The sequence below is a fragment of the Protopterus annectens genome, chromosome 3.part0 (assembly GCF_019279795.1).
Source record: "Protopterus annectens isolate FY-2018-M chromosome 3.part0, PAN1.0, whole genome shotgun sequence".
NCBI lineage: Eukaryota > Metazoa > Chordata > Ceratodontiformes > Protopteridae > Protopterus > Protopterus annectens.
The window spans coordinates 1,050,633,937-1,050,657,955 of NC_056731.1; positions in this window are offsets into that span (position 1 = coordinate 1,050,633,937).

A 24,019-nucleotide genomic window follows, 5' to 3' on the forward strand; every position below is an offset into this window, starting at 1 on the left:
CAGGATGGACTTGGCCTAGCAGGATGTCACAGTTGACTTGATAATTTTTTCTAATTTTTTTTTTTCAGTGATACCTACTGTGGTGGTGCTGTGGCAGTGTTGTCTCCTCACAGTAAGACGTTGTCCTGTTCAATTCTCAGCTAGAGCATCTTCTGTGTGGAGACATGCGTGAATGGGCGTACCTTTGTTGAAGGTTGTGTGTCAGGGCTGGCAACTCGGCATGCAAAAATCTACTGCCAATCATTAGCGGCCCGGAGTTCCACTGTGGCGACCCCTAACTGGGAAAAGCCGAAAGACACAACAACCTACTCAGCCATGAAAATGTATGTTGATCATGAAATGAAAATGGGGCCCATTAGTGATCCTACAGTATAGAGAGAAGATAAAAACAGAAAAACAATGGATTCAGGACTCATACATTGTGTTGAAATTAGAAATAATGCTCTCCAAATGTTATTTTTTTTCAGAAAGATTTGGATGACATGGAAAATTGTAAAAAAAAAAAAAAAAAACGGAGTCCTAGATATGCTAAAATGTTTAGCTGTCAGTGATTCAATTACCTTGAAACTAAATTTCAGCAATGGCTGCTGTGGTGGTGGTGGTGGTGTGTGTGTGTGTGTGTGTGTGTGTGTGTGTGTGTGTGTGTGTGTGTGTGTGTGTGTGTGTGTGTGTGTGTGTGTGGCTACATGATTAACCATAGATATGTCTCAGAAATCTTAAGTTCATGTTCAAGTTTATTAGCATGCTTATATGACAAAGCACTGCACAATAGCACACAGAAATAATCAAATATATAAGAAATACAATTTAAGAAAAGAAAAATAATGCATGTTGAGTTCTATTTTCATGATAAAGACAAAAAATGGTAGTTTGAAGTAATGCACTTGACTGCCTCAGTGAAATTAAACTATGAGCCAATAAGTGTGAAACATTAACACAAGAAGAGATAATCAACTGCTGCATTTACTTAGATGTATGATATGAAAGAAAACAGTGCAATACACTTTTGTTCCAAAATGTGATATTACAGTGGGATGCCTTTACAGCGCAACAAAAATAATGAAAAACCAAATTTGCCGTAAAAGGGACATTACTAAATTATTGAAATACAATACAGAATAACAGCATTAGCAGGAGCACTAGATTTGAGCCTTAGGAAACCACATCAATTGACCTTGGGAAAAGTCAATGCTCAGAAAAAATGTCAAAGAAACAGCAGGGACTGCACATATTCACAGGGATTCTGAAAGAATCCTAGTGCTTGTGGTAAGGGCTGTGGTAAAAAGACCCTGTTTCCACAATGCATAGATTTGTGATTAAGGACAACAATGAGGAAAGAACTTTATTAGCTAATTTGCCTGCCTCTGGCTGTCTGAACTACAGTGAGTACAGATCAACACTTTCTTGCAGTATTTAGTACTGGTGGCCTATCACAGCTCTCAACCTCTTGGCACAAACATAAGGATAAAGACAAAAATAATGAGGGACAAAGCTTCCAAAATAGGGAAACATTTTAAATATTGCTCTTAGAAACTTAGAAAGTTGTTAGAATAAAAGGTCTTTTGTTGCCATGTATTTTCTGAATGATATGAAGTCTGAAACTCAAATGCCTATCATTATTTATAATGATTTGCCAAAAAAATCCCCCAAAACACACATTTTATGAGGAACAGACCTAAAACATGAGAAAAAACTCTGGACATTCTGTGAAAATCTGAATAGTTGAGAGGTATGTGGCCTATGCATCCCATCAGCACATGCATCCCCCTCATTCACTCTTCCACATATACAGAGTAAAACAGACATGCGCACACACTCACACACTCACACACACACACACACACACACACACACACACACACACACACACACACACACACACACACACACACACACACACTCACACACACACAGTCTCATGCACATTCCCAGAAGAGTACTTGGTTACTTAGTTCAGCCAAAGCTCTGGGCCTGCATTCTGAATCAGTGCCCACCCCTCAGCTCATCAAGTGATGAGTAAAAAATCAAAACAAAAAGAAATGTAGCAAAAGGTTGCTACCGTTTATGTCCTGCCTAAATGGAGAACTACAGCACTCAGGTTTTAGTTAAAAAAAAAACTGTAGCAAACTGTACAACATAACAAGCAGTCACTACAGTTTACGCTGTACATTGAGCACTGCAGTGCTCAGGTTTGACTGCAAATGTAATACCATCTTTTAAAAGCTGGTATTTCATTAATGACAGACCAGAATTGGCGATAGTGTCCTCACAACTTTGTGCCTCCGGCACTCACCCTTCTTGCCCCCCCCCCCAGCTATACTTCCACACATTCCTGTACTTGTGTTATCAAAACATCTCTGATGTCTAAATTTTTTGTGCCATCATAAAGCATGGATGATTTTAATTATTCCAATTAATCATTATTGCCAGACATTACAGTTTCACACCTCATTCCTCCATCCATCCATTAGTAAATGCATGCCAGTGCAAAAGCTGTTAGTCTAGTGACTTTATTGTGGAATATTCAAAATCTGTCCTTGATAGTGTCTTTGTCACTTCAGTACTTTTGACTCTGTCTAGATTTCTTGTGCTATGAGGTTGATATATATGCTTGCATATCCCTGCCCTTCTCTGTCATAACCCACAAACAGATGCTGATCATGCGTATTGCCTGAGGTAGTGAATATATTTTAAAGAATAAACTTTCTATACTAATTTATTAATTAGCATAATGGTTAATGCTGCAGTGTCATGGATGCAGGGTTTATGGCCTTTTCCCCTCTTCTTTGTACTGTACTTTTTTCAGTTATATGTATGATTCAGTGCTGTCCCTCTTGTCCATGGTGGTACAGAGGACTAATGCTCTCTGTGGGAAGAATAAGGATGCAGAGTTGGAATCCTTTTCAAGTGAAGAGAAAAAAGAAAAGGAGGCTTTGGCTTTTTACTGTTGAAAGCCAATTTTGGTATGTTGTATGATTATAATATTATGATTTTTATGTCTTTCATACACCCAATGAAGCATAAGTCATTCATTTTTATCCATCTATGCATTTTCTGTACAGCTTATTATGGTGAGGATCATATAGGTATCAGATTGATGATTAAAAATAAATAAATGAATAAATCTTAACATCTCCAGTAGCATTGTGCAGCTCATCCTTTGGGATCCCCAGGTCAGTGAAAGCAAGATGAATTTTTATTGAGTCTGCTGCACAGCCTCCTCCCAGAGGACTATGCCTGGTAAACGTATGGGGTTGCATAGAAGGTGCATCATTAGGCAATCAGACCATGTCAATGACAAAGAAGAACATAGACTATCCAGTTAAAGTTGGAGTGAGTGTAGCAGACAAATCCAAAAAATTAACAACTCCTTTCAGACATGGCTGTAGTAAACTATAATTTTATTGAAATGAAAAGGTTAGCACTTTTGCACTGTGGTCACATGATTTATGTCTGCGATGCTGTAAATTGAGCAACATTGCTGTATCTTAGTAGGATCTTCGAGTTTACAGTTTCCTTTTTAGAATCCAGTATTTTTAGGTAAGTTGCAAATTTGTAACTTATGATGTGTCTGTTTACGATTATGATGTTTATGATGTCAGTGATTTTTTTTCATTCAGCCTGAAGCTTAATATATATATATATATATATATATATATATATATATATATATATATATATATATATATATATATATGTATATATATATTGAAGCTGCTAGTACACTTGTATGGTTTTGTGAGAACATATGGTGACAGTGTTCGCTGTTTAACCATCTTTATTTATGGTCTTCTTTGTGTCTATAGCACAATTTAGATCAGACCACTATATAAATATATGACAGCATTTTTGCAATTGTATTATTGTTTATTTCATCAGCTTTTGTTAAAACTTTTTATTTATGTCTATTTGATAGTCTTGAATTATTAGGTAGGGTTTTTAGTACGTGGGATGGTCATATTTGGTTGAAATAATTATGTGACTTTCGAACTGTTTGTGACTGTTTGACCTACAATTTTAAATAGTACTTGGATAATGCTTACAGTTATGGCCTGATGAAACAGAGGCTACTCAGTGAAAGCACAACCTTTTCTTTTCAATAAAGTTATAGTTTACTACAGCCATATTTGGAAGGAGTTCTTTCTGTTTTGAATCATACCACGTCATTTAACTTCACTTAACCAGGAGGATCTGTGGATCTAGTTTGAGATTCTTCCAAAATGTTGAATTCAGCAATCAGTAACAAATAAAGAATACCTCTGCACTGAGAAGGAATTGATTTTCTTCCAGAGGCCATCATTTCCATCACTACTTACTCAAGCTAATCAGCATAGGTGATAGCTCTGACATATGGCAACTTGATCCTATGAGTCTGTTTACTTCACCACAGCCACCATCAAGTAGAATGCATGACTACTGCTGTCCTTTGATCATTCTCTGAATTGCAACTACTGACACTCATGAACAACACCCTAAGGCAAGAGGTAGCTAATATTCATTACCTGTACTATGCAATGCACTCTTTTCGGAGAGAAAAACATGCCTTTGATTTGATCTTACACATTGGCGTTTAAGTTGCTTTATACTTAACAGTAATGAATGGTAAAGATGAAAGTTACATGATGCCAAGCACTCACACAAGAAGGAGAATTCAATAAAGCCTACATGGAGTGATTTTCCATATAGGCATAGTGGCATGGCCCCAACATGGAAACCATTTGGCGAGTGATACAGTAAACAGAGCAGAGGGGCGTGCACAAGCATGCAGACACAGAAGTGTCCATGGAATGCAAATCACCTCATAAGCTGGTGAAATCCATGCAAATGAGAGTGATTTGTCATCCATGAAGCAGAAAGACACCTGTGTAGGTGTTGTGTTGGTGTTAGAAAGAAACCGTGTACTGGAAAGTAAATTTTAAATAGAAGCTGCAAAGGCCCAGAAAGAAGGTTGGATCCTGCACTGTAGGCATGCAAATGGCCAAAACTATGGCCAGTGAGTCCAAAAAGCAATGCACATAAATAAAATGTATTATCTATTTAATACATATATAACAATTGTCAGGCATGCAGCAACACGCAAACATGCCATTATGCAAAAATAAATAAATAATTAAATAATTAAATAGTTGAAAAACCAAAAATACGATATTTGCAAAAATAATGCATGATAGTACTCTGTATGCAGAGTGTACAATGGTAGGTTGCAGTGATTGCTAAGGAGGTAGGCCCTGGTGTGGTGAAGTATCCAGGGTATATTCAAGTAGGTGTATGCAAATGACCTGGGGTCACTGAATTGCAAAAAGGGCCACTGTGTCTGCATTATACAAACCATGCTAGGGCTAGAACCATGTAGGTAGTAGCAGAACAGGTAGATGACATCAAAAGCGGTTGTGTCACAGTGTGTTTAACCAGATTGGAGCTCAGCAACACTGTTTGCACTCAGCTAAGCACAACTAAGCAGGGGGGTGTGTCCGATGCTGCTGAGCTGTGTTTAGTCCCATAGCACTTGTTTTAGCTGGTTTAAGAAAAGCTGAGTGTGCCTGTATATGGGGGAGTGCCCAAACTGATGGGCACTATTTATACTAGCACCACTGGTTTGCATGTCATGCCACAGTTTTTAGCAGTGAAAGAATTAAAAAAAAAAAGAAAAAAAAAGGAAATAGCTAGGGGAAGCCAATCAAATAGAAAAGACTGATAAGCCCTGTTCAACAGACACTGGCCCATTCAAACTCCCAGTGATACACCTGTCAGATGGAATACATCATACTGAGCTAATCACACAGGCCGCATCTGCAGCACACCAATATAAGGTATACATACACCCTTATATCTGATTTTCCCCACAAACTCTGCACCATTGGAGTACACACTTGGGAATTTTAATTGACAAAATTATAGGGGCTACTGCTGCACTGCTGCATCTTTATGTGCTATAGGCTGATATCAGTGCTGATGCTGACACTGACAATAGGCCCAGACTGAGAAGGAGAAAAGTGTACAGGCCCAGGGTAACCTTCCAGGGGCTACATGAGCTGGAGATTATAGACCATTACAGGTGGACAGGCACATACTACAAGAACTCATCAAGCCCGGCCACCCTCAACTCAGAGCCAGAGCCAACAGAGGGGAACCCATCCCAGTGGAAACAAAGGTATGGGTAGCCCTTAGAATATTAGCTACAGGTACTTTTCAAAGACCAACTTGGGATATAATGGGGGTCTCACAGGCATCTGCATCCATGGTACTCCACCAGTTCCTGGATGCCATGAAAGCACATGCCAGTGAGCACATTTATTTACCACACATCCCTGTGGAGAGGGTCATCAATATGGATCTCTTCCACTGTGTACCACACTACCCTGAGATACTGGGTGCCATAGACTGCACTCGTGCACATCAAAGCACCACCAATTGAAGAGGGTAGAGTCTACATCACCCGGAAGGGGTATCACTCCATCAACTGCCAGGTCATATGCAATGCCCAGGGCATTATCATGAATGTGTGTGCAGGCAGCCCTGGCAGTTATCATAACTATCACATCTGGCATGCATAAGAGCTATACCAGATGTTTTCCAGTGGGGACATCCCATTTGGCCATCTACTGGGGGATGCTGGCTATGCATTGGAACCATGGATAATGACACCCATCAGAAATACCTGAATAAGACCATAATTAATGCCATAATGAGGTACACGCACAAACTAGGAACATCATAGAGCATGTGTTGGGCTGCTCAAGTCACGGTTCCACTGCCTCGATATATCTGGTGGAGCCTTGCAGTACTCTTCAGCTACATGTGCACACATGTTCACAGTGTGTGCCATGCTACACAATATGATCCTGTAGAAACAGCTGTGACAGGAACATCACAGAGAAGGGACACTCAGCCACCCACCAGTGCCAATGTCCCCAAAATTACAGTGGGACTTGGCAGAGGCACCCCCTGAGCCTGTCCCTGTAGGCAGATGTTGTAGGCATGCCCAGTATTCCCTAGCCTTGGCAAAGAGGCAATGTATAGCACATGCACTGACACCCTAGGGACCTAGGGACTGATACCTCACTCTGACTCACATACTTACTAAAAATGATGTCAGCCACAACACACAACCTGTACCTTAACATCTATTGGCTATGTACTGTGTGCATCTGACAGAGATAGCCCTGAACCACTGTTATATCAACTGCTACAGGCACAAGGTAAGTCACTCTATGTTACAGCAAATGTATGGGGTACTACACTATGGTAGCATAGGAATGGACCGGCCGCATGTATGCAAGGGAATAGAGTGGGCTACTGGGATAGCTGTAGACAACTGACAGCTATGTGGGACAACAGGAACTCTCTGCCCAATACTGTCCACCACATAATATGCAGTAGGCCCCAAACCAGCAAAACCCACTGTACTATGTGAGGGGATTATAGACAGCAGGGTCATAGGACAGATTCTTGACTGTCAATGCTAGTCATCTACCCTCAGCATACCCGTTTTCCCATACAACTGCAGTAAATTATGTTTGGAAGGTAATAGCAGCAGACCACACAGTCCCAGGGCTGTCCCAATAAACCTGGTTACATGTTTCATTTCCACAATATGCAGGGTCGATGTGTTTTGTATGTCTGTAGTTGATAGTGTCAGGAATTATACTGCACTGTCTGGTGGCTGCTATGGCTTCGTGGGCTAAGTACATTACAATGGTTGATGGTGCTCATGGTTTGAGACTGGCTGCACCTACTATTCTGCATGTGAGCTACTATGGTAGGAGTTATGCAGACTGTTCATATGTCACTATTTGTTACTGCAAGAAAGCTGGACAAAGCCAGAGATAATGGAACTACAGGGGCTGCAGACAGCTCTAAGTTACCTACATGGTGGCTAGTAGAACAGTAGGTTTTAACAAGTCAGAGTAGCAGCAGGATGTCAAGGCCATCACGTAACTCTGTCAGTACTTACAACAAATCAGTGGGCATCATCATAACCTCAAATGTACAGAGTGTCGCAGAATGTCCAAATTTTTGCCTCATATTTATGGTCTGTTTTTCATATCATTGCATGTTTCTGGCAAACTAGTGGCAAACCAATAAATATTGATGTAAGAAAATAATGACAGACAGTTGAGATGCACATGTCATACCCATCAAAACATTCATGCTAACAAAAACCTGTTATTCTACCAAATGTCTAACTTTGTAAGTGCAATATTAAAAAGTTGTCACTATGTTTGTGCCTCTGTCTGTGTCCCAATTTTATATATAGCTTTGTCCAGATATCTGGCTCTAAGAGGTTGAGAGGTATGGGCACCATGTAGCCTTATAATAACAGTACAACACAAACCATCTGAGGACCAGAGCAGACATATGGGGTGCAAGGCTATACATCCTGCAAAACAGGGACAGTCAGAGGTATGAAGTCTGCAACCCTGTGTGTGGTGTTACATCACATACCCCGATCACTGCATACCTATAACTACATACAGCAGCAGCTGTGGAGAAAGCTAGGGACTGGAGCAGGACAGGGCAAATGTACACATATAAGGAGAAGGAGAAAATACTGGCCAGACAAATGTAGAAAGTGCAGAACAGAACAGTTTGTGCAGTAGCATGGCTTCCCGGCAGTGTATGGAGTCAGTAACCCAAATGTCTGTCAGCAGTTCTTCACATCAATCTATAATGATCTGCCACTGATGTACCAGGAAATCACATTGCTATGTAAAATGTACCAAACATATGATGCAAAACTCTGTGCAGTCTAATACACTCAGTACACACCCTAGATACGAGTCAGATATTACAGACAGCACACAGCCAGGAAACCACTTGGGCATCATATCAGGGAGGTGTTGGACTGTGTAATCAGGTACAGCAGCCTATTGGCTGTAGCACACAAAATCCCAGACAGGAGTACAGCTAGGTCTGATCTGGAATTCCCTTGTAAGTACTGATGGTCACACTGGGCATGCTCCTACATTTAGATAATGTCAGCCCATGCCTGAAGCCACATCTGACTATAGATCTGAGATGTCCATATATCTCTGAGCATACAGACAGCTATGTATACTGAACTGTCTCTCCCTATCATCATCAGGCATGATTTCCCATATCTATCAGTATGTGGCACATATAAGATATATATGGATCTGTAGAGTTTTATATAGATACATATATATAGGCAACATATATATATATATATATATATATATATATATATATATATATATATATATATATATATATCATATATATAGAGAGAAAGAGGGAGAGAGACAGCGGCAGAGAGACAGAGACACACACACACACACACACACACACACACACACACACACACACAGAAAGACATAGTGTGATGTATTGCTGCAGCCACTTGTACACCAACTGTAACCAGTAGCTAGGTAGGGGTTCTAATCTCCCATCAGCCACCTTGTGTGTGTTTGTGTAGATATTCCACATACAGCAATATACACATGCCCAACAGGCCTATGTCTGTGCAATGATCACTCATTTTATAGCCCTGTGACTAGTGTCCTCCATAACAGTGGCCTCCCTTTCAACAGCTGCTGTCATCCACCCCCAACAGCAGTGGCAGACAGTCTCCAAATGCATAAGGTCCATGGCACATGTGATAGGTACGTAGCACTAAAGTATACTAGATAGGAAGTGTGTCTAATCCTAGCAATGGCAAGTTATTGAATGTGTGTGTTTAAGTATATCCACTTGCAGCAGTGTGCATGTCTTGGCTATGTGTGTTCAATGCCAATACATTTTAAAGCCTGTGACTACCTGTTAACCCCCCCCCATTGGCTTACTTTACAGGGACTGCTGATGTTATCAAACTTAGAAGCACAGTTAGGCACTATCCAGATGCATACGCTCTGTGGTGCATGCAATAAGTATGTAGCATTCTAGTATATGCAACTAGATAGGAAGGGGTTCTACTCCTAACAATGGCAACTCATTGAGTGCATGTAAGTATATCCCCTGGCAGTTGTTTGTATGTCTTGCCTATGTGTGTGCAATGCCAATACATTTTAAGGCTTGTGCCTGTTTGTGAGCACCCTCATTGGCTTACTTGACAGGGCCTGCTGATGTCACCCACCTTAGAAACACAGTTAGAAATGATTCAGCTCATAAGCTCCATGGCACATGCATAAGAATGTAGCACCATAGTGTATACAACAAGATAGATAGGGGTTCTACTCCCATCAATGGCAACTCAGTGAGTGTATGTAAGTATATCCCCTGGCAGCAATGTGTATGTCTTGCCTATGTGTATGCAATGCCAATACATTTTAAGGCTTGTTCCTACATGTGAACCCCCCCCCCATTGGCTAACTTTACAGGGCCTGTTGATGTCATCCACCTCAGAAGCACAGTTACACACTCTCCAGACACATATGCTCTGTGGCGCATGCAAAATGATGTAGCATTATAGTATATACACCTAGATAGGTAGGGGTTCTAATCTCAAAACTGGTAACTCAATGAGTATATATGTGTGTGCAACTATAATCCCTTCAGCAATGTGGCTGTCTTGCCTATGTATGAGTGATGGTTATGCCATTTTAAGGGCCTGTGCAAACCTGTTAACCCCCCCCCCCGTTGGCAACCTATTCAGGTCCTACTGATGTCATCCACCTTAGAAGCACAGTTAGACAGTCTCTAAGCATAATAGCTCCATGGCACATGCACTAAGTACGTAGCAGTGTACTATATGCATCTAAATAAGTAGGAGCTTTAATTCCAAAACTGGCAACTCTGTGAGTGTAGGTGTGTATATGCATATCCCCTTATAGCAGTGTGTCTGTCTTGCCTGCGTGCGTATAACAGTTATACTATTTTAAGGCCTGTGCAAAACTGTTACCCCCATTGCCAACCTATTGAGGGCCTACTGATATCATCCACCTTAGAAGCACAGTTAGACACTCTCTGACTATAATAGCTCTATGGCACATGCAATAAGTGTGTAGCACTATAGAGTATATAACTACATAGGTAGGAAATACTGTGTGTGTGTGTGTGTGTGTGTGTGTGTGTGTGTGTGTGTGTGTGTGTGTGTGTGTGTGTGTGTGTGTGTGTGTGTGTGTGCATATTCCCTTGCAGCAGTTTGACTGTATTAGGGCCACCACCTGTCCCACTGTGCAGGTTGCAGTCCGTGTTTAGTCAGGTGTATCCTGTGAAAACAACTTAAACAATACATATGTTCCGAGAGTGTAGGACAAGAAACACATCCTACATTTGTGTAATAGTTGAATACAGCAGTCATTTTACATGAGAAACACCTTAATGTTATGAGAAATAGCATAATCTAGGCAAATGCTACAAAAATAAGCTGTCATATTGGCAGAAAAGAGCTGTCATACTGGCAAAAAAGAGAAGTCCTGTCCTTTGCACTTGCAGTGGGTATGGTTTCTCTAGGCATCTCTCACGATGCTACAAGAAGTGTCCCACATTGGCCATTTGATAAGGTAGCAAGCCTAGATTGTCTTACCTATTTGTGTGCATTATGTATACATGTTAAAGCCATTAGAGTAACCGCTCCCCTTAAATAACCCACATGTATCTAGGCATGAATGCTAATCGCCACCACCCACATTTGTAGGTAATGACCAAGGCTGCAGTGATTGTACATTGTGTGCTGTCTGACATTGACCCACCAAATGATGTTAACACACTGCAGCAGTGTCTTACATCAAGTACAGACTGATGCCAAGGTTCTGGCCTCAAGCTAACTGCAGAAAACTGTACCATCATACCATTTAGCAAGGGCTTAGTCCCACTATTTGCCACAGCAAATGGAGACCCCCTAAACACACAACCTGTGTTGAGAGTCTTGGGGGTTGATAACAATGTTGCACACACACACACACACACACACACACACACACACACACACACACACACACACACACACACAGAAAGACATAGAGTGATGTATTGCTGCAGCCACTTGTACACCAACTGTAACTAGTAGGTAGGTAGGGGTTCTAATCTCACATCAGCCACCTTGTGTGTGTTTGTGTAGATATTCCACATACAGCAATATACACATGCCCAACAGGCATATGTCTGTGCAATGGTCACTCATTTTATAGCCCTGTGACTAGTGTCCTCCATAACAGTGGCCTCCCTTTCAACAGCTGCTGTCATCCACCCCCAACAGCAGTGGCAGACAGTCTCCAAATGCATAAGGTCCATGGCACATGTGATAGGTACGTAGCACTAAAGTATACTAGATAGGAAGTGTGTCTAATCCTAGCAATGGCAAGTTATTGAATGTGTGTGTTTAAGTATATCCACTTGCAGCAGTGTGCATGTCTTGGCTATGTGTGTTCAATGCCAATACATTTTAAAGCCTGTGCCTACCTGTTAACCCCCCCCCATTGGCTTACTTTACAGGGACTGCTGATGTTATCAAACTTAGAAGCACAGTTAGGCACTATCCAGATGCATACGCTCTGTGGTGCATGCAGTAAGTATGTAGCATTCTAGTATATGCAACTAGATAGGAAGGGGTTCTACTCCTAACAATGGCAACTCATTGAGTGCATGTAAGTATATCCCCTGGCAGTAGTTTGTATGTTTTGCCTATATGTGTGCAATGCCAATACATTTTAAGGCTTGTGCCTGTTTGTGAACACCCTCATTGGCTTACTTGACAGGGCCTACTGATGTCACCCACCTTTGAAACACAGTTAGACATGATTCAGCTCATAAGCTCCATGGCACATGCATAACAATGTAGCACCATAGTGTATACAACTAGATAGATAGGGGTTCTACTCCCATCAATGGCAACTCAGTGAGTGTATGTAAGTATATCCCCTGGCAGCAATGTGTATGTCTTGCCTATGTGTATGCAATGCCAATACATTTTAAGGCTTGTTCCTACATGTGAACCCCCCCCCCATTGGCTAACTTTACAGGGCCTGTTGATGTCATCCACCTCAGAAGCACAGTTACACACTCTCCAGACACATATGCTCTGTGGCGCATGCAAAAGGATGTAGCATTATAGTATATACACCTAGACAGGTAGGGGTTCTAATCTCAAAACTGGTAACTCAATGAGTATATATGTGTGTGCAACTATATCCCCTTCAGCAATGTGGCTGTCTTGCCTATGTATGAGTGATGGTTATGCCATTTTAAGGGCCTGTGCAAACCTGTTAGCTCCCCCCCCCCTTGTTGGCAACCTATTCAGGTCCTACTGATGTCATCCACCTTAGAAGCACAGTTAGACAGTCTCTAAGCATAATAGCTCCATGGCACATGCACTAAGTACGTAGCAGTGTACTATATGCATCTAAATAAGTTCATAGGTTCATAGGTTTATACTAGGCTATCTGCCCGAGGGCATTTACAAGCCTAGCCCATCGTTTTGTGGCTTACGCCACCCCTTTAGTATGGGGAACTATACCCATTATTTTGCTGTGCCTCTGTCGAGCAGTGACACTGAGGTAATCCCTGGGGTATATCTGCGATCTCCCATCCATTGGTCAAGATTTCTCTTGAACAAGGCCAGCGAGGTGCTCTGCCTCACATGTACCGGGATTTTGTTCCACAGCATAGGGAGTCTTTGGGTAATGAATCTATCCCTCCAGCACGTCCTATTAATAGCCGTGTCGAGGTTTAAGTCTCCGCCTTGTGGCTCTGATGGATCTAGATTTTTGAGGTGAAGCATATTCATCAAATCTGGGTTTGACATGGCCTTGTATGTTAGGCAAAGGTCACCTCTGAGCAAAGCGACTGAATAGAGCTGGAGTTCTTTCAGTCGGGCAGCATAGGACAGATTTTGAGACCCTTTATCCTTTTGGTGAGGAACTTTTGTGGCCTCTCCAGCTGCTGCAGGTGTCGGGTCAGATACATCCCAAATGGGGCATTGTACTCAATCATTGGTCTGATGAGTGATGAGTAAAGGGAGACTATGACCTCCCTTGATCTAGATGAGAATCCCTTCATGATAAGGTGGGCAATGTAGAAAGTCTTCCTAACTACTTTAGCTACATGGGTGTCGAATGACAGACTACTATCAACCTGGGTCCCCAGGTCCCTGATAACTTCTTCTGTGCTCAGTGGATTGCCACCTATTTGGTAGCTAGGGGTAACCTTGTTTTTCCCAAAGGGTATGACTATGCATTTTTGGCATTTAACTTCAGGCCGTGGCTCTGGCACCAGTTATCCGTTTCTGAGACCCTTCTGAAGGATATCTGTGTCAGATGTGTTTTCTACTATGGCCAGTTTGCAGTCATCTGCAAACTTTGTCAGCCATAACCCTCCTGTGTTTGCTTGTACTTCGAAAAGTAGATGCCAAACAAGAGTGGGCCCAGGACTGAGCCCTGTGGGACACCACTTGTGACAGGTTTTGAGTCTGACATGGCGCCAGCAACTCTGACCCTGTGGGTTCTGTCACTCAGCCAGTTTGCAACCCATCTTGTGATGTATGGGTTAACATTTAAGCTGATGAGTTTTTCAATGATACCCGAGTGGGGTATTGTATCGAAGGCCTTAGCCAGATCGAGGTAGGCTGTATGGACTGCCTTTCCCTCGTCAATGGCTTTGGTGACTGTTTCGAAGAAGTCAACCAAGTTTAAAAGGCATGATCTGCCTTTGACAAAGCCAAACTGGGTTGGATCCAAAGTCTGCAAATTCCCTATGTCTTTATTTATGAGGTCCATTATGATCCTCTCCATGGCTTTGCAGATAAGTAGGAGCTTTAATTCCAAAACTGGCAACTCTGTGAGTGTAGGTGTGTATATGCATATCCCCTTATAGCAGTGTGTCTGTCTTGCCTGCGTGCGTATAACAGTTATACTATTTTAAGGCCTGTGCAAAACTGTTACCCCCATTGCCAACCTATTGAGGGCCTACTGATATCATCCACCTTAGAAGCACAGTTAGACACTCTCTGACTATAATAGCTCTATGGCACATGCAATAAGTGTGTAGCACTATAGTGTATATAACTACATAGGTAGGAAATACTGTGTGTGTGTGTGTGTGTGTGTGTGTGTGTGTGTGTGTGTGTGTGTGTGTGTGTGTGTGTGTGTGTGTGTGTGTGTGTGTGCATATTCCCTTGCAGCAGTTTGACTGTATTAGGGCCACCACCTGTCCCACTGTGCAGGTTGCAGTCCGTGTTTAGTCAGGTGTATCCTGTGAAAACAACTTAAACAATACATATGTTCCGAGAGTGTAGGACAAGAAACACATCCTACATTTGTGTAATAGTTGAATACAGCAGTCATTTTACATGAGAAACACCTTAATGTTATGAGAAATAGCATAATCTAGGCAAATGCTACAAAAATAAGCTGTCATATTGGCAGAAAAGAGCTGTCATACTGGCAAAAAAGAGAAGTCCTGTCCTTTGCACTTGCAGTGGGTATGGTTTCTCTAGGCATCTCTCACGATGCTACAAGAAGTGTCCCACATTGGCCATTTGATAAGGTAGCAAGCCTAGATTGTCTTACATATTTGTGTGCATTATGTATACATGTTAAAGCCATTAGAGTAACCGCTCCCCTTAAATAACCCACATGTATCTAGGCATGAATGCTAATCGCCACCACCCACATTTGTAGGTAATGACCAAGGCTGCAGTGATAGTACATTGTGTGCTGTCTGACATTGACCCACCAAATGATGTTAACACACTGCAGCAGTGTCTTACATCAAGTACAGACTGGTGCCAAGGTTCTGGCCTCAAGCTAACTGCAGAAAACTGTACCGTCATACCATTTAGCAAGGGCTTAGCCCCACTATTTGCCACAGCAAATGGAGACCCCCTAAACACACAACCTGTGTTGAGAGTCTTGGGTACTTGGGTTGATAACAATGTCACAGTGAATCGTTATGTAGCACCAGTGGTTAGAAAAGCCTTGTATGTGGTTCAGCTCATAGGTAAAGGGATTGCATCCAGAAAAAAGTTGGCCATTAACTCTGTGTAGTCCTTAGTCGGTAGACCAATAATTTACTACAACATCCTGTTTGGTATGTACCTATCCAGACAGCTGCACCAACTGGAAAGACCATAGTAATACTCACAAAGGTGATCCATGGCCTTCAACACCTGTCCCATGCAGACAGGCTCGAATCAGTAGTGTTCCACTCGGTATCAGACAGGTTGCCCAGAGGTGAGCTGTGTCACACCTAGAAAACAATGTTGGACCCTGTCCTTCAACAGCTGCCCCATATATGCGAGTCTACCTCCTCATGCATTAAAAGCACGACAGGCCTGAATCTGATATGCGACCATCAAGACAACCTGCTGGAGAGACAGGTTTGTCTCCTAGAGGTGGCTCTATTTCAGAAATGCACTTCCCATACACATCAGAGTACCATGCAGACCCTCTTGAAGCACAACCATGATGAGTGGATGGGAAACCACTAATCTGTCACGGGGTCCCACCTGTGTCACTCAATGACAGGGGCAACAGGTGCCAATTGATGATACTGTTGGGGATAAAATAATGGCTAGCCTTGTAATAGACCCAGGGCCATTATGCTAGTAACCTTCTATAATCTTATGAACCAAAGGTCCTACTGGACTCCCAGGTGACACATATCAAGAGTAGCATGCTGTGTCATGGGGTATGCATGCAATATTATGCTGTCTGCCCCCATTGTGCCTGAAACACTGTTCTACACATACGCACCTAACTAGCCATGCACATATACAGATGCACTTTGGTTAAGTCACATATCTGCATAGCAACATACCATCCTGATCCAGTATATTAGCACCAGATTCCCAGAGTGTAGACATACGGACACCTTAAACAGAGACAGAAACAGGCCTGGGAGACAACAGCCATTCAGCAATACTAACAGCAATGCAGCATCATGGAACAAAAGTACATACACTTTGATGTGACACATACCAGCTGACAGCACCTTACAAGGCATAACACTACTGCACTACAAACTGTCATTAACTGTACTATAGCCACCCTGTGCATTAGAAACATATTTGCATGCCCCTGCATCAATGATATGGATGACAGGGGTGTGGCACAGGTATCATCACATGCACAGGGTGTGGTGTGGGGTTGCCAAAGGCCTAGGCTGTGCCATACAGTTGATATTTTGTGTGTGTGTGTGTGTGTGTGTGTGTGTGTGTGTGTGTGTGTGTGTGTGTGTGTGCATGCACATGTGTCTGGAGGGGTTCGGGTCAGCTCGGTCATGGAGAGGAGCTGTGTGTGTCTGGTGGTGACTTGCATGTGACAGTGATGTGTGAGTGTGTGCACGTACACAGTCAAGTCATGTGCTAGCCCTACATGAGTGTATGTTGGACAGCTGTGGACTGCACATGGCAGAATGTACAGTTCACCATCTTCAGCCACAAACACAGGAACTAGCTATGCCAGGAATGACACAGGCACCACCATGCCCAGGGTCAGATGTGGTAATACTTGCTGATGGTGACTGGTGTCTGCCAGGTCCTTGTCCCTCACGGGACCACCCAGGACCACTTGGTGTGGACAGCACCCTCTCTTCAGTAGTGCTGGTGGTATTGCCACTATGGGAGAGTGACTGTGCATGGCCATGTGGGCTCTCAGCTAATGTTGTTCTGACCTATGTCCATATGTCCGATGCCCTACTCCCACCATATTTGTAAGCACAGACATTGCACGACTAAGGAGTGAAATGTCTCACTCCACCATCTGTCCACTACATCAGTGAAATTATGTAAAGCATCACCAATGCTGTGGATGGAGTCATACATTCCAGACAGTGATGCACCCATGATCCTGAGGATGGATGGGCAGCAGTCCTCTTTCGAACACCCCTGTCAAACTGCCTGTGTGGAACCTCACCAGCTGTCTTTCTATGGCTACCATCTACAGTCACAGATGCCATAGTCACCACACTCTCCTGTTCAAAGCCACCACCCTCTGACTGTCCAATATCTGTGGCCACAGGGGACTGGGTATGTGTAGGCATACTGACTGTGTGCGAGGACATTGGGTGAGGAAGTGGGATCTCAACCCAGGTGACAGATTCTGCCCCCAACAACCCCACCTGTGCCTCACTATGGCCGCCACCATCATCAGAGTCCAATGAGCCACTGACATCATGTTGTGAGGGGGACAAACTCCAACCACCACAGTCACCTGTGAGGAGGAAGACAACATGACTGCATTAATTCCTGCAGTATTATTTCTGCTAATACACACACACACACACACACACACACACACACACACACACACACACACACACACACACACACACACACACACACACACACACATATACAGATGAGATGCCACAAATTCATTCTACATATCACACCTTATTACTGATCCCATGCACAACACAGAAGCAGACCACAACAGACACAGACAAGACAGCCTCTTAACAACATGAAATGCAGCTACGTCCAGTTAATGTTGCCAGTACTATACACCTGTGAGAAGAGCAACAAGTCAGTTTATGTGATGGACCTTCACCTAAAACACAGTGCACCCGTTTCCACCATACTAATGCCCCCTTTATAGCAGACTACCTAGACCTTCACAAAAATATGTGCAAATAGTGAACATACAAGTATTGCAATATGGCTAAGCTTCACAGTTGTGTCCATGGCAAACTGGCAGTCATTATCATCCCTAGGGTATACATGAGCCATAATAAAACAGTTTCACACTCACCGGCTACAGGATGTTGGACTCCGGCCAAACCAGAGGTACCTATGGAACTGTGGGAGAGAAGTACTGTCAGCAGACACAAATGTGACATCTGTACAGGATAATATGTGCATATCTCAACATGTACAGTATGAACTGTGATACTGTCCACATTGCTGACATTCACACTATCTGCGCACATGTGTGCATTACAACCCCCCCCAAATGCACATTGACCTGACATTCATGCACAGGTATGCAGAGGCTGGCACTATGACTGCTACAATATTACAGTGATGACCACAGGAGGCTTACCCGGATGCTCCTCTGCTGTAGAAGCTGTGCCACCCACCTCCATGACATATGGGGTGATGGATCATTGCGAGCTGGTGGCTGAACCACATTTGCCAGGAACTCCTCTGTGGCTGAGAGTGGTTGTTGTGTTGCAGGCTCTTCACTGGTACCAGCAAGATCCCTGGCCAGAGCTGCAGCCCTTTGCCATGCATTATTATCATATATGTGGCCCAGTGTTGGACCTGCTCACAGCTCCTTTCCTGTAGCCCAACGTGATTTAGAGATGCCATTAGGTCTGCCCACAGTGCAGCATGTTGTTGTTGATTATGGTGACTCCTCGACCGCATTATCTGGTGATAGAGTCTCAGTCTATCAAGTATGGCATCATTCTCTGCTGCTGAAAATGGTGGGTTCCCACGTCTATACATCACTCCTGAAAGACAAGAAGATAGGAACACATCACAGAACCACATACATTGCTCTCCATTATATACACACCCTGCACATCCACATTTGCCAGCACTAACCTCTGCTAACTACCACATCATACCCCATCATCTATCACCACAGTATGTATGTGGCTATCAGCAACATAGTGGCAACACATCATGCGTTACCCATCTGATCTTGCCGTTTTCTGCTACTTGCTGCATGTTTTCTAACAACTTGTTTATAGCCTGTCTACACTATATGCAGTACTGCCAGCCTCCTACTTTTGTTTTTAACAACTGGGCTGTAGCCCCACCCCTTAGGTCTTCCTGGCCTTCCTCCCTCAGATTCTGGAAAATATGGCTTGACAGTGTCCTACAGTTTCCCCTGCAAGTCTAGTTGATATGAGAATCCTGGCACAGTGTAGCAACTAGCTCATATGCATGGATAACCATCTAAAAACACCACCAAGGACCACAATTTGTAAGAGATGCGATGATATTAGGAACCTACAGTCCATGCTATCTACCTCTAAAGCCTGCATATCTGGCAGCAAACAGGTTGCTGGCACAATCAGTATACCTCAAACACCACCCACACCTACACAACACACACCTACATATGCCAAAGCCCTCAACATACACATCCACAAACAAATGAGACCTCCGAGGCAAAGATACATGTGAACTCCACATCACATAACATGCTTAGCCACACACCTGTCACCCACAGCCACAAAGGCATCATCATTAGTCAAACATACTGGTCATAAGAGATTCCATTGTGAGACACACAAATGTGCCTCTCACCAGGCTGTATATGGGGAAGGTCACAGTTACTTGTCTGTCAGGTGCCAGAATCTGCCATATCACATATGCACTGCTCTTCTCTCAACAACAGGTACTGTTATGAGTCTGTCATAGTCCATGTTGGCGAGCCTGACCAGAGACGTTCCTACCTGGATGATATGCAGTAAGACATGACTGAGCATGCTGATTATGTGTCACTGGAAGGTCTGTCCCTAGCCTTATGCAGAAATCCACTGTCACCCAGAATGATGCCACAATACAATCAGGAAATCATTGAACTTAACAACTTGTTTGTTTTAGGTGCCATTCCAGGGGGATCCAGTACCTGACAGCCTGGGATGATATGATCAACAGACCATGATGCTTTGCCAGAGAAGGCCTCCATCTGCCTCAAATGGCCTTCAGGCATCTGACAATAGTTTTTTTTTCCACCCCCCATAGTGTTTTTATTAGTAAAAGTGGTGAGGTTAACACTACCAACATACAACTGTCCGCACATTACAAATTGAAGGCCATGCTGCTAAACACTAGCAGTGTAAACATGAATATGTGCTCATTGGAAGCAGTGTTAACCTGGAAAATGCTGACATCTGTGCAGTCACAGACAGGTGGTTCAAAGCTGCAGAGAGCACCCCAGCCTTACATGGTCAATTGTCCTATCATACAGTCATATCCCAAAGTGTGGGCAGTAAATCCATGGGATGTGGGGTTTCACTATATATGAAAGACATACACACCTTCAGGCTGTTCAAACAGTAAGAAACACATGGGATGCTGCAGGGGCGGTTAACCTTTGCAAAGACACCTATTCAAAGCATAGGTAGCTACCGGCCCCCACATGTGACCAGGGAGCCCATTCTGCCTATATGGACCTGATCAACCCTATCAGGATTTGAGTCTGTACCCTGATCCTGGGTGACTTTAACTACCCAAACATACATTGTAGGATGTACTCATGCCAGCACACAAATGGCCAGAGATCCATCAACAGTGGAAATGCAAACTCCTAGGAGCAGCTAGGTGCTATTCCACATGAGGTGAAGGTCTGCTGGAGTTGATATTAAACAAAATGGGTAACCACTGCAGCATTCCTACAGTATCATCCTCTGTGGTCAAAACAACCATACAGCGGTCATGTTTGCAGTCACCATCTCCCACAATACCCATCTAGCTATGGACAGACATAAAAACAACTCCATAGTTGACTACAGCCTCCTGAGGGATGGTATAAATAGCCTCTCAGCCTCCATCCCCCCTGTAGAAACTGTTGCCAATATTCAAAACTATACAAAGTTCTATCCATTCTTTCGTATATACTCATGGAGTCAGATACACCTGACAAGACTACATCATCCTCTGCAAGGATACTAAACCTGTGTGGTTGGCATTTGCAATAAATAGTGTCTATAACAGGGATGACATAATGTTGTCCGAGACAAAGAAGGTGCAGGTGCCCAATTTGAAGCAATGTCTCCTTAGCCTGCACAAGCAAATAAGAACACTACTGGAATCCTGCACAACAAATCCCAAACCCACATAGGCACCATCCACTACAAACAATCATATCTCCTTCTTCATATATCTCTACAACATCACAGGAAGCACTAAGATCTGCTCAATAGTGGTGGTCAAGGAAACCAGATATACAAGTGCTGTAGAGTCGATGTAAGCTTCACACCCAGTCCACCCATCAGTACATCAGGACATCCCCAGTATCTGCCCCCTTCTCCTTATATGTAGGGAACAGGTCATCACTGCCATCTCATAGTCATGGTATATACAGCTGCCATGGGAGCCAACCACATCACAGGATGCATCCTACATGACCCCAAGCATGACCTTGCAGCACCAGAAGGCACTGTATTTAACAAAAGCCTGAATACTGCCTTTGTCTAAGCCAAGTGGAGGACACCCACTGTTACCCCTTTATGCTAAGGTGGGGCGTCCACCAATCAGCACATAATAGATCGATCAGCCTAAGTAGGTTGGTCTGCAAGGCCATGGAGCAATTTATAATGAACCTCATTAGCAAAGACATCGGTGACCTCCACACACTATATCACACACAGTTAGGCTTTGACAAGGAAAGATCATGCCTGTTACATTTGGTTCACCTCTATGACACAATCACCAAAGCCATGGATGAGGGGGAGACTGTGCACACTGCCTACCTTGATCTGGCCAAAGACTTTGCCAGTATTCCCCACTTGCACATAATAGATATATTCTCTCATCTAGGCATCAGTTCATATGTTACCAGATGGGTAGCACACTGGCACACTGACAGAACTCACCTAGTCCACAGAGGGGAAGCTACCTCAAGCGGTAGACCCATAACTAGTGGCGTAACCCAGTGTTCTGTGTTTGGGCCTCTGTAATGTGTGATTTACCCTTCCGAGGTGCAGGACACAACCAGTGGGCTATGGCCAACCTTGTATGTAGAAGAATGCATACTGGGTGCTGTTACCACATTCCCTAGTTATGTGGACATCCACCAAAAGGCTCTCATGCAGACACATGAATGGTGCCAGAAACATGGCCTCAGGCTGCATACCACGAACTGCAGCATTATCCCCTTTGGGGAGAGTGACGTCCCCACATATTATCACAGTACTAACAACATCCTAAGCGCACAATCAGTCGAGAGTGATATGTGCACACATTTTGATGGCAACATGACATTTGACCACTATGTTGCTTTTGTTATAAGGAAAGCCTTCTACATGTCCCACCTCATACCTAAGGGTATGTCATCCAAGGACATGGGGTCCATAACACCCCTGTCATCCCCCCTAATAAGGCCCATTATTGAGTATAATGCCCCTTTGATCATGTACCTTGCAAAGCATATGCAACAGCTGGGAAGATCACAGAGGTTCCTCAAGAGGGAATACCAGGGCCTCAAACAGCTACCATACACAGATAGGCTAAAACCCCATCCTTCTAGCCAGTTTCATAAAAAACTCCTCAGAGGTGACCTCTGTCTGGCATACAATGCAATCACGGACTCCACCTTGATGGGACTGCTGCACAACTGCAAGTGAAACTCCACTCTTTTAACCCCCACACAACGCCCTCAACCTGGTCTGCAACATCAACAGGAATTGTTGGTGGATCAGATGTGTTTGCCGCATACTCATTCACCTGTGAAATGGACACCCTGTCCACATCAGGCAGAGTACCCCTTTACACCTTTTGAGCAAAACCTGGATAAATGGATGGTTAATAGGACATACACCCTTGGGATACCACCTGTGTCCCTGTTGGACTGGGGCATCAGGTGCTGAATTGCATACACATGGGCTAAACTGTGGGCTAGACTTGTGAGGGCATCAGAGTCAATAGCCTAGTAACCTCATATGATTGTAGGTATACCGGTTATGGCCATGTGTGCTGTGATGGATTGTGTTGCTATGTGTTCACACCCATCACTGCCATCTACTGTGGTGTGTCCCCTATGGGCGACATTCTAGTACCATGTCATGCAGCCACCATCTGATAAATAGGTGAGTGGTACTACAGGTATATGGGGACAGTCCGGCAACATCTGTGCAACATAATTACAGACAGCACTGCAAACGTGCTGTTGAGTATGCTTGTAGGTGTCCAGCATCCACAGTACACAGATGTTTACAGAATGTGTACATGTGCCTGATATATGTGGACCCTCTGCCAGACAAATGTGGATGTCTGAAAAACTGTAGGACAATATGTAATGGTTGCTTGCAGACTGTGGAGAATCTGGCTGTCACATGCCAGACACCTCAGAAAACAGTTGTGGTACATTAATACCTGGTATTGTATTCATTCCCTTACATTGCATGCTCAATATCTACACTCTGTTGCTGAGGTAGAGCCTGCGTC